The sequence below is a fragment of the Anomaloglossus baeobatrachus genome, chromosome 1, assembly GCF_048569485.1.
Source record: "Anomaloglossus baeobatrachus isolate aAnoBae1 chromosome 1, aAnoBae1.hap1, whole genome shotgun sequence".
Lineage (NCBI taxonomy): Eukaryota > Metazoa > Chordata > Amphibia > Anura > Aromobatidae > Anomaloglossus > Anomaloglossus baeobatrachus.
Genome location: NC_134353.1, coordinates 253253911 through 253266376, shown reverse-complemented (window position 1 = coordinate 253266376; position 12466 = coordinate 253253911).

The following is a 12466-nucleotide window of genomic DNA, read 5'->3' as shown; positions in this document are numbered from 1 at the left end:
TCCAATTAACTGGTCTGAGCGACAAGAAACTGCCTTTCAGATGTTGAAAAGTCTATTGACTTCACCTCCAATTCTGGCGTACCCTGACTACCGCCATCCTTTCCGTGTCTACACGGATGCCAGCTACCAAGGCCTCGGAGCGGTACTATCACAAGTCCAGGATGACAGAGAGAGAGTCATTGCATATGCCAGCCGAAGCTTGATAGGTGCAGAGAAAAACGATAGCAATTACAGTTCGTTCAAGTTAGAGCTGCTAGCTCTTGTGTGGGCAGTCACCGAGAAGTTCAAAGATTACCTCGCTTCTACACCCTTCACAGTTTACACGGACTATAATCCTCTTGCTCATCTTAATACTGCACGGCTAGGTGCTCTTGAACAGAGATGGGTTTCAAGATTGGCGAACTTCTGCTTTGATATTAAGTATCGCAGTGGCAAGATCAACATCAATGCCGATGTGTTATCCCGTTTGCACGAAGGAGAAGAGCCTCCTGAGGAAGATCTGTGGGAAGATGTTGAGAATAGATGCCTCCCTTCTATCAGAGGTTTGCTACACAGAATGCTGTTGCTGCTACACAAACTGAAGTTTCTCAACAGAAACCTGTCTTATTCCAAGATCCATCGAGATGGCAAACTCTTCAAAATGAGTCTCGTGTCCTAGGTGAGATCTATAATTACCTGACTACTTGGAGAATACCTGTCAGACGACGCAGAAGATGTCCTGATGTTGAGCTTAATCGTCTCTGGAGACAGCGCAAAAGACTCTTTATTCAAAAGGGCTTGATCCTGCGCATTACCCTAGATCCAGTTTCAGGTGAAAGGCTACATCAGATTCTAATCCCACGGCGAGATGCCAGAATTGTTCTTGATGCCAACCACGACCAGTCTGGGCACTTTGGCGTGCACAAAACTGAAGCCACCATACGCCAACGCTTCTATTGGATTGGGATGCGGTCAGACATAGAAAATTGGTGTAGTGAATGTCCAGCTTGCAACCTCACCAAAGTCGGTAAGAAAGATGCCAGAGCTCCTCTTCATCCAATCCATTCTCAGAAACCAAACGAGCTAGTCGCCCTTGATCATGTGAAGCTAGCAACAACTCGTTCAGGCTACACGTATGCCTTAACCATGGTGGATCACTATACTAAGTGGGTTGCTGTTGTGCCAGTAAAAGACCTTACAGCTCGGACTACAGCTATCACTTTCTACCATGAATATGTGAGACATTACGGTTGTCCTGAAGCAGTCCTCACAGATCGTGGATCTGCCTTTGAGTCACAATTATTTCAAGAACTCTGCCAATTCCATGAGTGCAAAAAGCTGAGAACAACCACCTATCATCCCCAAGGGAATGGCCTCTGTGAGAAAGTCAACCAGACCTTCATCAATATGCTGCGAACAGCATCTGTTACCAAACAAGCTGAATGGCCTCAATTGCTTGACGAGTTAGTGGAAATCTACAACAATACTGTCCACTGTTCTACAGGCTACTCGCCATATTATCTGATGTTTGGAAGACAAGGTCAGCTCTCAAAAGATCGTTCTCTTGGAATCCAAGTCCCTGACGTTATCAATCCCCTGCCAAAAACTGATTGGGTCTCAGAGCATCAGCGAAGAATACACGAAGCCCAACAGATTGTTGATTACCGCATGGGTGAAGCTCACCATCAACAAGAAGAGAGCTACAATCAAAGAGCTAATGCTTCCCCACTTCAAGTTGGAGACAAGGTATGGCTAAAGAAGTACCACCATACAGGAAAACTCGATTCACTCTGGGAAACAGAGCCATACACAGTTATAGCTATCCCATATCCTGAGTCAGATGTCTATGAAGTGAAGAAACCTGGAATGGCCCCACAGACTGTGCACAGAAACCGCATGAAGCTATGCATCAAAGAGGATCTACTGGTGATGTCATCACCTCCTCCACAAGTCATGCCGGTCTACACACCAATTCCTGCAATGGAAACACCAGCCAGACAACCTACTGTGGAAGAGTCCCTCTACAACACTCAGTTTATCCTTCCATGCTATCAATATGTCCCCGTATCGGTTCCTGCTCCAGTTGCTGCTCCTCTGCCAACTTCACCTGAGCCACCAAACAATAGCATTCCTGCTCAAGAGGAAGATCAAGTGTTGAGGCGTTCAGAGCGAAGCACAAAAGGAAAACTTCCAGCTCGCTACAGAGACTAAAAGGTCATATCCTTTTCCATGAGTATATAATCTTGTTTATTTATTTAGCTGGATAGTTAGTTTAGTAATGTTTAAGTCTCTGCACCTCGGTAATACCAAGCACCTTGTTTTTTATTTGCACAATTTTCTATATACAGCTATGGACTTATGGACTGTTTGTTGCCACTAAAGTGCCTTTCCAGAGCCTTTCATATGGACGATAGTATATTGCGGAAAGAGACTCTATCTCATATTAGCACTACCACATTCATGTTTTGCATTTGTTCATTGCCTATTGTTCTTCCATCTGGCTGCATATTCTTGCCTTATTGTTACACATATATTTCCGTCCTTTCTTAGTAGTCCTCCACTTGCACAATCGCCGAGGATGGCTCACCTTCAGAGGGGGAGTATGTAGTGACCCGGTCCAGATTGTGTCTGGTTCTTTAAGTACATTTACTTATATGTAATATTATATTATATGTTATAAGTAAAGCATTTTTCATTTGCTGTGTTCTAGCAATATCTATTGGTGAAAACTGTAAGAATCTGAAGTGTGCATTGGGTGTTTTCCTATTGGCCAGTTCTTGGTCAAATGGCTCAATAGGTGGAGCTATTCTCCAGCCTCTGTCTAGAAACAACTGGAATGAGCTGGTTCTGGCTGAGTCTCCTCTGAGGGAAGACATTATGTGGAGTTTCTCTTCACCACAAGACTCCTGCTAGGCCCGAGGCCTAGAATTTCACCATTTACTGATTTTTACAGCCAATATACTGAAGGCTTCCTATCCTGAATCCTCACTGGCCAGATATACATCTCTTCAGACAGTAGGGAATACTGAGTATATACCAGACCCTACTGCACGCAGATTGGGGAAGTTTGAGGGTCTCCCACCCCACTGCAATATTAGTGGCTTGCATGCCATTGTTCACGCACCAGCCGTCCGGTCCCCGTAGCGCGCTGGGCAACTTTCTACATTTGCTTACAAGTACTGCATATGTCTTAACTAGCAGTGAAATCAACCCCAGGACTCCTGGTCTGTACAATCTTATTACTGTATCATATCTACCCTCTAAGCTCAAGAGACTCTGAACCTGCTAAAAGCATACCAGAATTAAATCTGAAACAAATCGTGCTCTTAAAAGCTCCAGAACCCCAATTGCACTTCAGCATTCAACTCCAAGCTGTATTTGCTGTGGCCTACCCACAAAAGACTGAAACATACAGTATATTCCGTGTTGTTTTCCTTTGTTCCCGCTGTATTAAAGCAACTGTTATCCCCAAGACCGTGTCTGTGGACTGTCCATCAGCTGTGGATACTGTGTGGGGGTGGATAGCAGGGAACATCAGGGCCTGGTAGACCACCCAGGGAACATGGCCCCTGCAACCTCGTGCCAGAACAGCAACTGTGACATATAGAACATTTGAGGTCCTCTGTCCCTGGGCCCTTACATTTGCAGAGCAGCCCTCATCTTGAAAAATGGCTCCACTCAATACAGAGTCCTTGCCTTTGGTGTACATCAATCCTTTCAGTAGGCCAATTTCTGCTCAAGAAATCTCTTTCCTGGGGTTTAATGTGTTAGCTATTGGGTTTAAGATGGACTCTGGGAATGTGCAAACCATAATTGATTGAGTTCAACCTAGCGACCTTAAAAAATTGCAACGTTTTCTGGGGTTTGACAATTACTACAGAAAATTTATGAAGGCTTTTTCTCAGATTGTCAAATCTCTTATGGACCTCACAGCAACACAGCTACCAGGATTCAGGCACGGAAGTGCAGATCTTCAAGCGGGTTTGATCTTTTCTAAAGTCGTTCCCCGCTTACAGTGGAATTGTGATAGGTTGAGGTATAGGGAGCGAATTTGAAAAAGGTTAAACCGTGCTATGGAAATTTTTTTACCAATTTTGAATGGGTCATCATACAGACCTATTGTGGATCTGGAAGGGTTGGAAGATGTGGACCTGGAAGGGTTTCTGAGCAGTTTTTACAGGGAAGATTTAGTCCATCTTTCAGATGTTAGTTTAGACATCTTCAATTTGGGACTTCAAAATTGCATTGAAAAATGACTGTGATGTTTATTAGTGGGGGTGAGCCAAGGCCTGTTAGTCCTTGGCGTTTGGGACTGGTTTATGGACTGTGATTATGGATTGGTTAATAAAGATTCGGTTTATTTATTGGTTATTTATTGACAATTTTTAATAAGTTATTTAACCCTTAATAAATGTCGCAGCCATTTAATGCCATCAAATTTATTTGAGTGTCGTGTCTGTTTATTTTTTATGTGAGCATATATATTTATATATAGCCTTGTGTTATCTTGTCTTCTCTCTGTGTAAGGGTTTGGTAATTTCCAGTGCTCCAAACATATAAATTGTAGAAATGAGACTTCACTGTAGATTTAGTTTGAGGTTACTTAGACCGATAGAAAATGCCTTACAATGTAGACATGTACTTCTAGTCTTTATTTCATCAACACATTTTGTAGCATTTTACAACTAACGTGTAATCTTTCTAAATCTGATTTTTTTTTTCTTCTATAGACACTTTACCTCTGGGTTGGAAGGAATTGTGACAGTAATTTTTTGAAGGATGTTCTAGGGTTCCCTAATTATGCATCAGTGCCGCAAAAAATGGTAAGTACAACTATGCATATATTTTTGGTCATTTTACCATCGCTGTTGAAATGTGACTGCAGTCAAAATCCTAAAACCACAAGTAATCTGCATGGCAGCTTCTTATTTTTTTAAATAATCTTTCTTCCTCTGCCTTTAGTTGCACAACACTCATTACTTTAATATGGCCCGGCGATCACTTGATTGCTGGAAGAGCAGTATTAGATCCAGCACAGAACTACCAGTTAATTTTGTTTTTACAGACCTTGGTGACCTTCCTGAGCCGTGATAAACATTTATGGTATAAGAATCATTAACCTGTTAAAGCAATTTCTCTACTTTTATGTGATATCGCTAGTGTAGCTACCACTATTTTATTGTTGAATATTCATCTGAAAAGATCCCATACGATTTATAAAGAGTTTGAATTGCATAATTTAAAGTGCTTTTTGTTTTTTTTTATTTTTGGTGGGGGGGGGGTTCTTATGACTCCATCAATTTTCAGCAATAAAAAATAGTAGTAACTTCTTTCTGGTGGTATTGGGTGGGTGTTAACAGCTTTTTTCATGGTCTTGGGTTGTGAAAGAATTAAGGTCTGTGTCCCAGGCAACCTAAACCAGTGGAGAGGTAAATACATCTCAGGATGGAGGCATGAGAATTAGTGTGCTTGTCAGCTGCCATCACGCTCATCCTCATGTCTCCTTCCTGGACCATAAGCGACCATTTGATAAAGACCCGGGAGGGTCAAAACGTCAGTGCAAGACAGGTCGCTCAGTGTTCTTCTATATCACTTGTATGAAAAATTGAAAAATAAATGTTTTTTTCTTCTGCATCAAACTACTTGAGAGTGTGAGGAATTTTTTATTGTTGTGACTCAGGGTAATCCCCTATTTTCTCGTGCACCTCTATCCTCCTTTTACTGAGTGCAGGGCAGTTTGTTTGATGCAGGTGTTTTCTTTTGCAGACCCAGCTTCCAGAGTTGGACACCGGGGCATCTGAAAGAACAAGAAATTTTATATCATGGCTTACGCAAGACAGTCCTTTAAACCCTGTTTTGTATGTACTAAAGTGAGTATGTGTTTTGAGGAGATTTTTTTACTAATCTTTTCCATGAAATACCAGTTTTGCAACTTCTATTTTTAGATCTGTTTTGTGCAGTTCCTCTGTTATTCCTTCTAGAAAAGGATGGATAAATTGAAAGCTGCTTGTTACCATTCTTCTTGACAAAAAGGTGTTTCTAAGTGTATGTATATACATATGTAAAAAGAGAGTAAGCCACGATTGGACAGTGTAAGATTGGAAGACACTCACACACTGGTGAGTTTTTAGCAAGGCTCCAAATTGCCTGAGACAGATAACAATAACAGCTAACACCTGTATACACAGCATCTACAATTCACAATAGGTGATGTTACAGCTGATCTTTCTCCCCCGCTATTCATTGCTGCTAATGTACATGTGGAAATAACCGGAAGCTAGGGGTTTAAAAACTAGAAAGACTATGATGGATCTGAAGCCTCTGTCACTCCAGCCCTATTCCTTGCTCAGAGCCACCTCTTCTGTTTGACAAACGGCTCATTGCCTTAAGTCACACCAGCATAAAGGCTGCCAGTCAAGCAGGAGGAGGCGGTGCTGGGCAGGAATAGAGTGACACAGGCTTCACTTCTACAGCCGATTTTGCATATAACTTTAAACACTGAATTTCCAGTAGCAGAGGGACGGACTGGCCATGTAAAGGTGTTGCTGGACTATCTTTCATCTGGCATGCGCCACCTAATGAAATATACTCCAATCAGAGACTTGAGCACTTTTTCATAACGGACACCACTTTTTTGGGGGCGTAAATTATGGTGATTTTGAGCCATGACCTGGCTAAGCTTCCCTTACTTTTAAAAAATATATATTGGATGTGGCTGTGACTACAAATTGTGCAAAAATGTTGTGACACTTGAGAATTGTGTTGGAAACTTTAGTGATAAATCGGGGCTTATATCCTTTCGATTTTGTCACATCTCCCAAACCCAGAATCTTACCACTCTTGAGGATGTGAGATCCTCAGAAATGTATGTCCTAAGTCTAGTAGCAAGTATGACGAATTGATTTATGTATGCATTATGTGGGAATAGTTTTCTTGGATACGCTAAAGTTTCTTTTAATAAATGAGTTCTATCACTTGAGCCTTCTACAAAATGTTAATGTTGGGTGAATAGAAAGTAATTTAATACTTGCCTTGTTCTGCTTTATAGAAGTAATTCATCTTTGTCATTTAAGGGACGACAGTGCTGAAAAGACAGAATTTTTCCAACGCTTAATTGAAGACCGTTCAGAGGCGTCTTTCTCCTACTATAAATTTTTACTTCACATACAACAACAAATATGCAAGTGACAAGGGTTTGCAGAGCAGCCCTCATCTTGAAAAATGGCTCCACTCAATACAGAGTCCTTGCCTTTGGTGTACATCAATCCTTTCAATAGGCCAATTTCTGCTCAAGAAATCTCTTTCCTGGGGTTTAATGTGTCAGCTATTGGGTTTAAGATGGACTCTGGGAATGTGCAAACCATAATTCATTGAGTTCAACCTAGCGACCTTAAAAAATTGGAACGTTTTCTGGGGTTTGCCAATTACTACAGAAAATTTATGAAGGCTTTTTCTCAGATTGTCAAACCTCTTATGGACCTCACAGCAACACAGCTACCAGGATTCAGGCACAGAAGCGCAGATCTTCAAGCGGGTTTGATCTTTTCTGAAGTCGTTCCCCGCTTACAGTGGAATTGTGATAGGTTGAGGTATAGGGAGCGAATTTGAAAAAGGTTAAACCGCGCTATGGAAATATTTTTACCAATTTTTAATGGGTCATCATACAGACCTATTGTGGACCTGGAAGGGTTGGAAGATGTGGACCTGGAAGGGTTTCTGAGCAGTTTTTACAGGGAAGATTTAGTCCATCTTTCAGATGTTAGTTTAGACATCTTCAATTTGGGACTTCAAAATTGCATTGAAAAATGACTATGATGTTTATTAGTAGGGGTGAGCCAAGGCCTGTTAGTCCTTGGCGTTTGGGACTGGTTTATGGACTGTGATTATGGCTTGGTTAATAAAGATTCGGTTTATTTATTGGTTATTTATTGAAAATTTTTAATAAGTTATTTAACCCTTAATAAATGTCGCAGCCATTTAATGCAATCAAATTTATTTGAGTGTCGTGTCTGTTTATTTTTTATGTGAGCATATATATTTATATATAGCCTTGTGTTATCTTGTCTTCTCTCTGTGTAAGGGTTTGGTAATTTCCAGTGCTCCAAACATATAAATTGTAGAAATGAGACTTCACTGTAGATTTAGTTTGAGGTTACTTAGACCGATAGAAAATGCCTTACAATGTAGACATGTACTTCTAGCCTGTATTTCATCAACACATTTTGAAGCATTTTACAACTAACGTGTAATCTTTCTAAATCTGATTTTTATTTATTTTTTCTTCTATAGACACTTTACCTCTGGGTTGGAAGGAATTGTGACACTAATTTTTTGAAGGATGTTCTAGGGTTTCCTAACTATGCATCAGTGCCGCAAAAAATGGTAAGTACAACTATGCATATATTTTTGGTCATTTTACCATCGCTGTTGAAATGTGACTGCAGTCAAAATCCTAAAACCACAAGTAATCTGCATGGCAGCTTCTTATTTTTTTAAATAATCTTTCTTCCTCTGCCTTTAGTTGCACAACACTCATTACTTTAATATGGCCCGGCGATCACTTGATTGCTGGAAGAGCAGTATTAGATCCAGCACAGAACTACCAGTTAATTTTGTTTTTACAGACCTTGGTGACCTTCCTGAGCCGTGATAAACATTTATGGTTTAAGAATCATTAACCCGTTAAAGCTATTTCTCTATTTTTATAAGTGATATCGCTAGTGTAGCTATCACTAGTTTATTGTTGAATATTCGTCTGAAAAGATCCCATACGATTTATAAAGAGATTGAAGTGCGTAATTTAAAGTGCTTTTTGTTTTTTTTTATTTTTGGTGTGGGGGGATCTTATGACCCCATCAATTTTCAGCAATAAAAAATAGTAGTAACTTCTTTCTGGTGGTATTGGGTGGCTGTTATTAACAGCTTTTTTCATGGTTTTGGGTTGTGAAAGAATTAAGGTCTGTGTCCCAGGCAACCTAAACCAGTGGAGAGGTAAATACATCACCGGATGGAGGCATGAGAATTAGTGTGCTTGTCAGCTGCCATCACGCTCATCCTCATGTCTCCATCCTGGACCATAAGCGACCATTTGATAAAGACCCGGGAGGGTTGAAATGTCAGTGCAAGACATGTCGCTCAGTGTTCTTCTATATCACTTGTATGAAAAATTGAAAAATAAATGTTTTTTTTTCTTCTGCATCAAACTACTTGAGAGTGTGGGGAATTTTTTATTGTTGTGACTCAGGGTAATCCCCTATTTTCTCGTGCACCTCTATCCTCCTTTACTGAGTGCAAAGCAGTTTGTTTGATGCAGGTGTTTTCTTTTGCAGACCCAGCTTCCAGAGTTGGACACCGTGGCATCTGAAAGAACAAGAAATTTTATATCATGGCTTACGCAAGACAGTCCTTTAAACCCTGTTTTGTATGTACTAAAGTGAGCATGTGTTTTGAGGAGATTTTTTTTTACTAATCTTTTCCATGAAATACCAGTTTTGCAACTTCTATTTTTAGATCTGTTTTGTGCAGTTCCTCTGTTATTCCTTCTAGAAAAGGATGGATAAATTGAAAGCTGCTTGTTACCATTCTTCTTGACAAAAAGGTGTTTCTAAGTGTATGTATATACATATGTAAAAAGAGAGTAAGCCACGATTGGACAGTGTAAGATTGGAAGACACTCACACACTAGTGAGTTTTTAGCAAGGCTCCAAATTGCCTGAGACAGATAACAATAACAGCTAACACCTGTATACACAGCATCTACAATTCACAATAGGTGATGTTACAGCTGACCTTTCTCCCCCGCTATTCATTGCTGCTAATGTACATGTGGAAACAACCGGAAGCTAGGAGTTTAAAAACTAGAAAGACTATGATGGATCTGAAGCCTCTGTCACTCCAGCCCTATTCCTTGCTCAGAGCCACCTCTTCTGTTTGACAAACGGCTCATTGCCTTAAGTCACACCAGCATAAAGGCTGCCAGTCAAGCAGGAGGAGGCGGTGCTGGGCAGGAATAGAGTGACACAGGCTTCACTTCTGCAGCCGATTTTGCATATAACTTTAAACACTGAATTTCCAGTAGCAGAGGGACAGACTGGCCATGTAAAGGTGTTGCTGGACTTCTCTTTGAAAGAGCTACTTGCCCATATAAGTAGTTTGGTGGGTGAAATTCTGGTGACAGACTCCCTTGTACACATAAACCGGATTTAAACTATAGGTCATTTTTTAATAATGCATTCAGTTTAATGAATGTGGCACATCTTTCATCTGGAATGCGCCACCTAATGAAATATACTCCAATCAGAGACTTGAGCACTTTCTCATAACGGACACCACTTTTTTTGGGGGCGTAAATTATGGTGATTTTGAGCCATGACCTGGCTAAGCTTCCCTTACTTTTAAAAAATATATATTGGATGTGGCTGTGACTACAAATTGTGCAAAAATGTTGTGACACTTGAGAATTGTGTTGGAAACTTTAGTGATAAATCGGGGCTTATATCCTTTCGATTTTGTCACATCTCCCAAATCCAGAATCTTACCACTCTTGAGGATGTGAGATCCTCAGAAATGTATGTCCTAAGTCTAGTAGCAAGTATGACTAATTGATTTATGTATGCATTATGTGGGAATAGTTTTCTTGGATACGCTAAAGTTTCTTTTAATACATGAGTTCTATCACTTGAGTCTTCTAGAAAATGTTAATGTTGGGTGAATAGAAAGTAATTTAATACTTGCCTTGTTCTGCTTTATAGAAGTAATTCATCTTTGTCATTTAAGGGACGACAGTGCTGAAAAGACAGAATTTTTCCAACGCTTAATTGAAGACCATTCAGAGGCGTCTTTCTCCTACTATGAATTTTTACTTCACAAACAACAAAAAATATGCAAGTGACAAGGGTTTGCAGAGCAGCCCCCATCTTGAAAAATGGCTCCACTCAATACAGAGTCCTTGCCTTTGGTGTACATCAATCCTTTCAATAGGCCAATTTCTGCTCAAGAAATCTCTTTCCTGAGGTTTAATGTGTCAGCTATTGGGTTTAAGATGGACTCTGGGAATGTGCAAACCATAATTGATTGAGTTCAACCTAGCGACCTTAAAAAATTGCAACGTTTTCTGGGGTTTGCCAATTACTACAGAAAATTTATGAAGGCTTTTTCTCAGATTTTCAAACCTCTTATGGACCTCACAGCAACACAGCTACCAGTATTCAGGCACAGAAGCGCAGATCTTCAAGCGGGTTTGATCTTTTCTGAAGTCGTTCCCCGCTTACAGTGGAATCGTGATAGGTTGAGGTATAGAGAGTGAATTTGAAAAAGGTTAAACCGCGCTATGGAAAAATTTTTTACCAATTTTGAATGGGTCATCATACAGACCTATTGTGGACCTGGAATGGTTGGAAGATGTGGACCTGGAAGGGTTTCTGAGCCGTTTTTACAGGGAAGATTTAGTCCATCTTTCAGATGTTAGTTTAGACATCTTCAATTTGGGACTTCAAAATTGCATTGAAAAATGACTGTGATGTTTATTAGTGGGGGTGAGCCAAGGCCTGTTAGTCCTTGGCGTTTGGGACTGGTTTATGGACTGTGATTATGGATTGGTTAATAAAGATTCGGTTTATTTATTGGTTATTTATTGAGATATTTTAATAAGTTATTTAACCCGTAATAAATGTCACAGCCATTTAATGCCATCAAATTTATTTGAGTGTCGTGTCGTTATTTTTTATGTGAGCATATATATTTATATATAGCCTTGTGTTATCTTGTCTTCTCTCTGTGTAAGGGTTTGGTAATTTCCAGTGCTCCAAACATATAAATTGTAGAAATGAGACGTCACTGTAGATTTAGTTTGAGGTTACTTAGACCGATAGAAAATGTCTTACAATGTAGACATGTACTTCTAGCCTGTATTTCATCAACACATTTTGTAGCATTTTAGAACTAACGTGTAATCTTTCTAAATCTGATTTTTATTTTTTTTTCTTCTACAGAAACTTTACCTCTGGGTTGGAAGGAATTGTGACACTAATTTTTTGAAGGATGTTCTAGGGTTCCCTAACTATGCATCAGTGCCGCAAAAAATGTTAAGTACAACTATGCATATATTTTTGGTCATTTTACCATTGCTGTTGAAATGTGACTGCAGTCAAAATCCTAAAACCACAAGTAATCTGTATGGCAGCTTCTTATTTTTTTAAATAATCTTTCTTCCTCTGCCTTTAGTTGCACAACACATTACTTTAATTTGGCCCGGCGATCTCTTGATTGCTGGAAGAGCAGTATTATTTCCAGCACAGAACTACCAGTTAATTTTGTTTTTACAGACCTTGGTGACCTTCCTGAGCCGTGATAAACATTTATGGTATAAGAATCATTAACCCGTTAAAGCAATTTCTCTACTTTTATAAGTGATATCGTTAGTGTAGCTATCACTAGTTTATTGTTGAATATTCGTCTGAAAAGATCCCATACAATTTAGAAAGAGTTT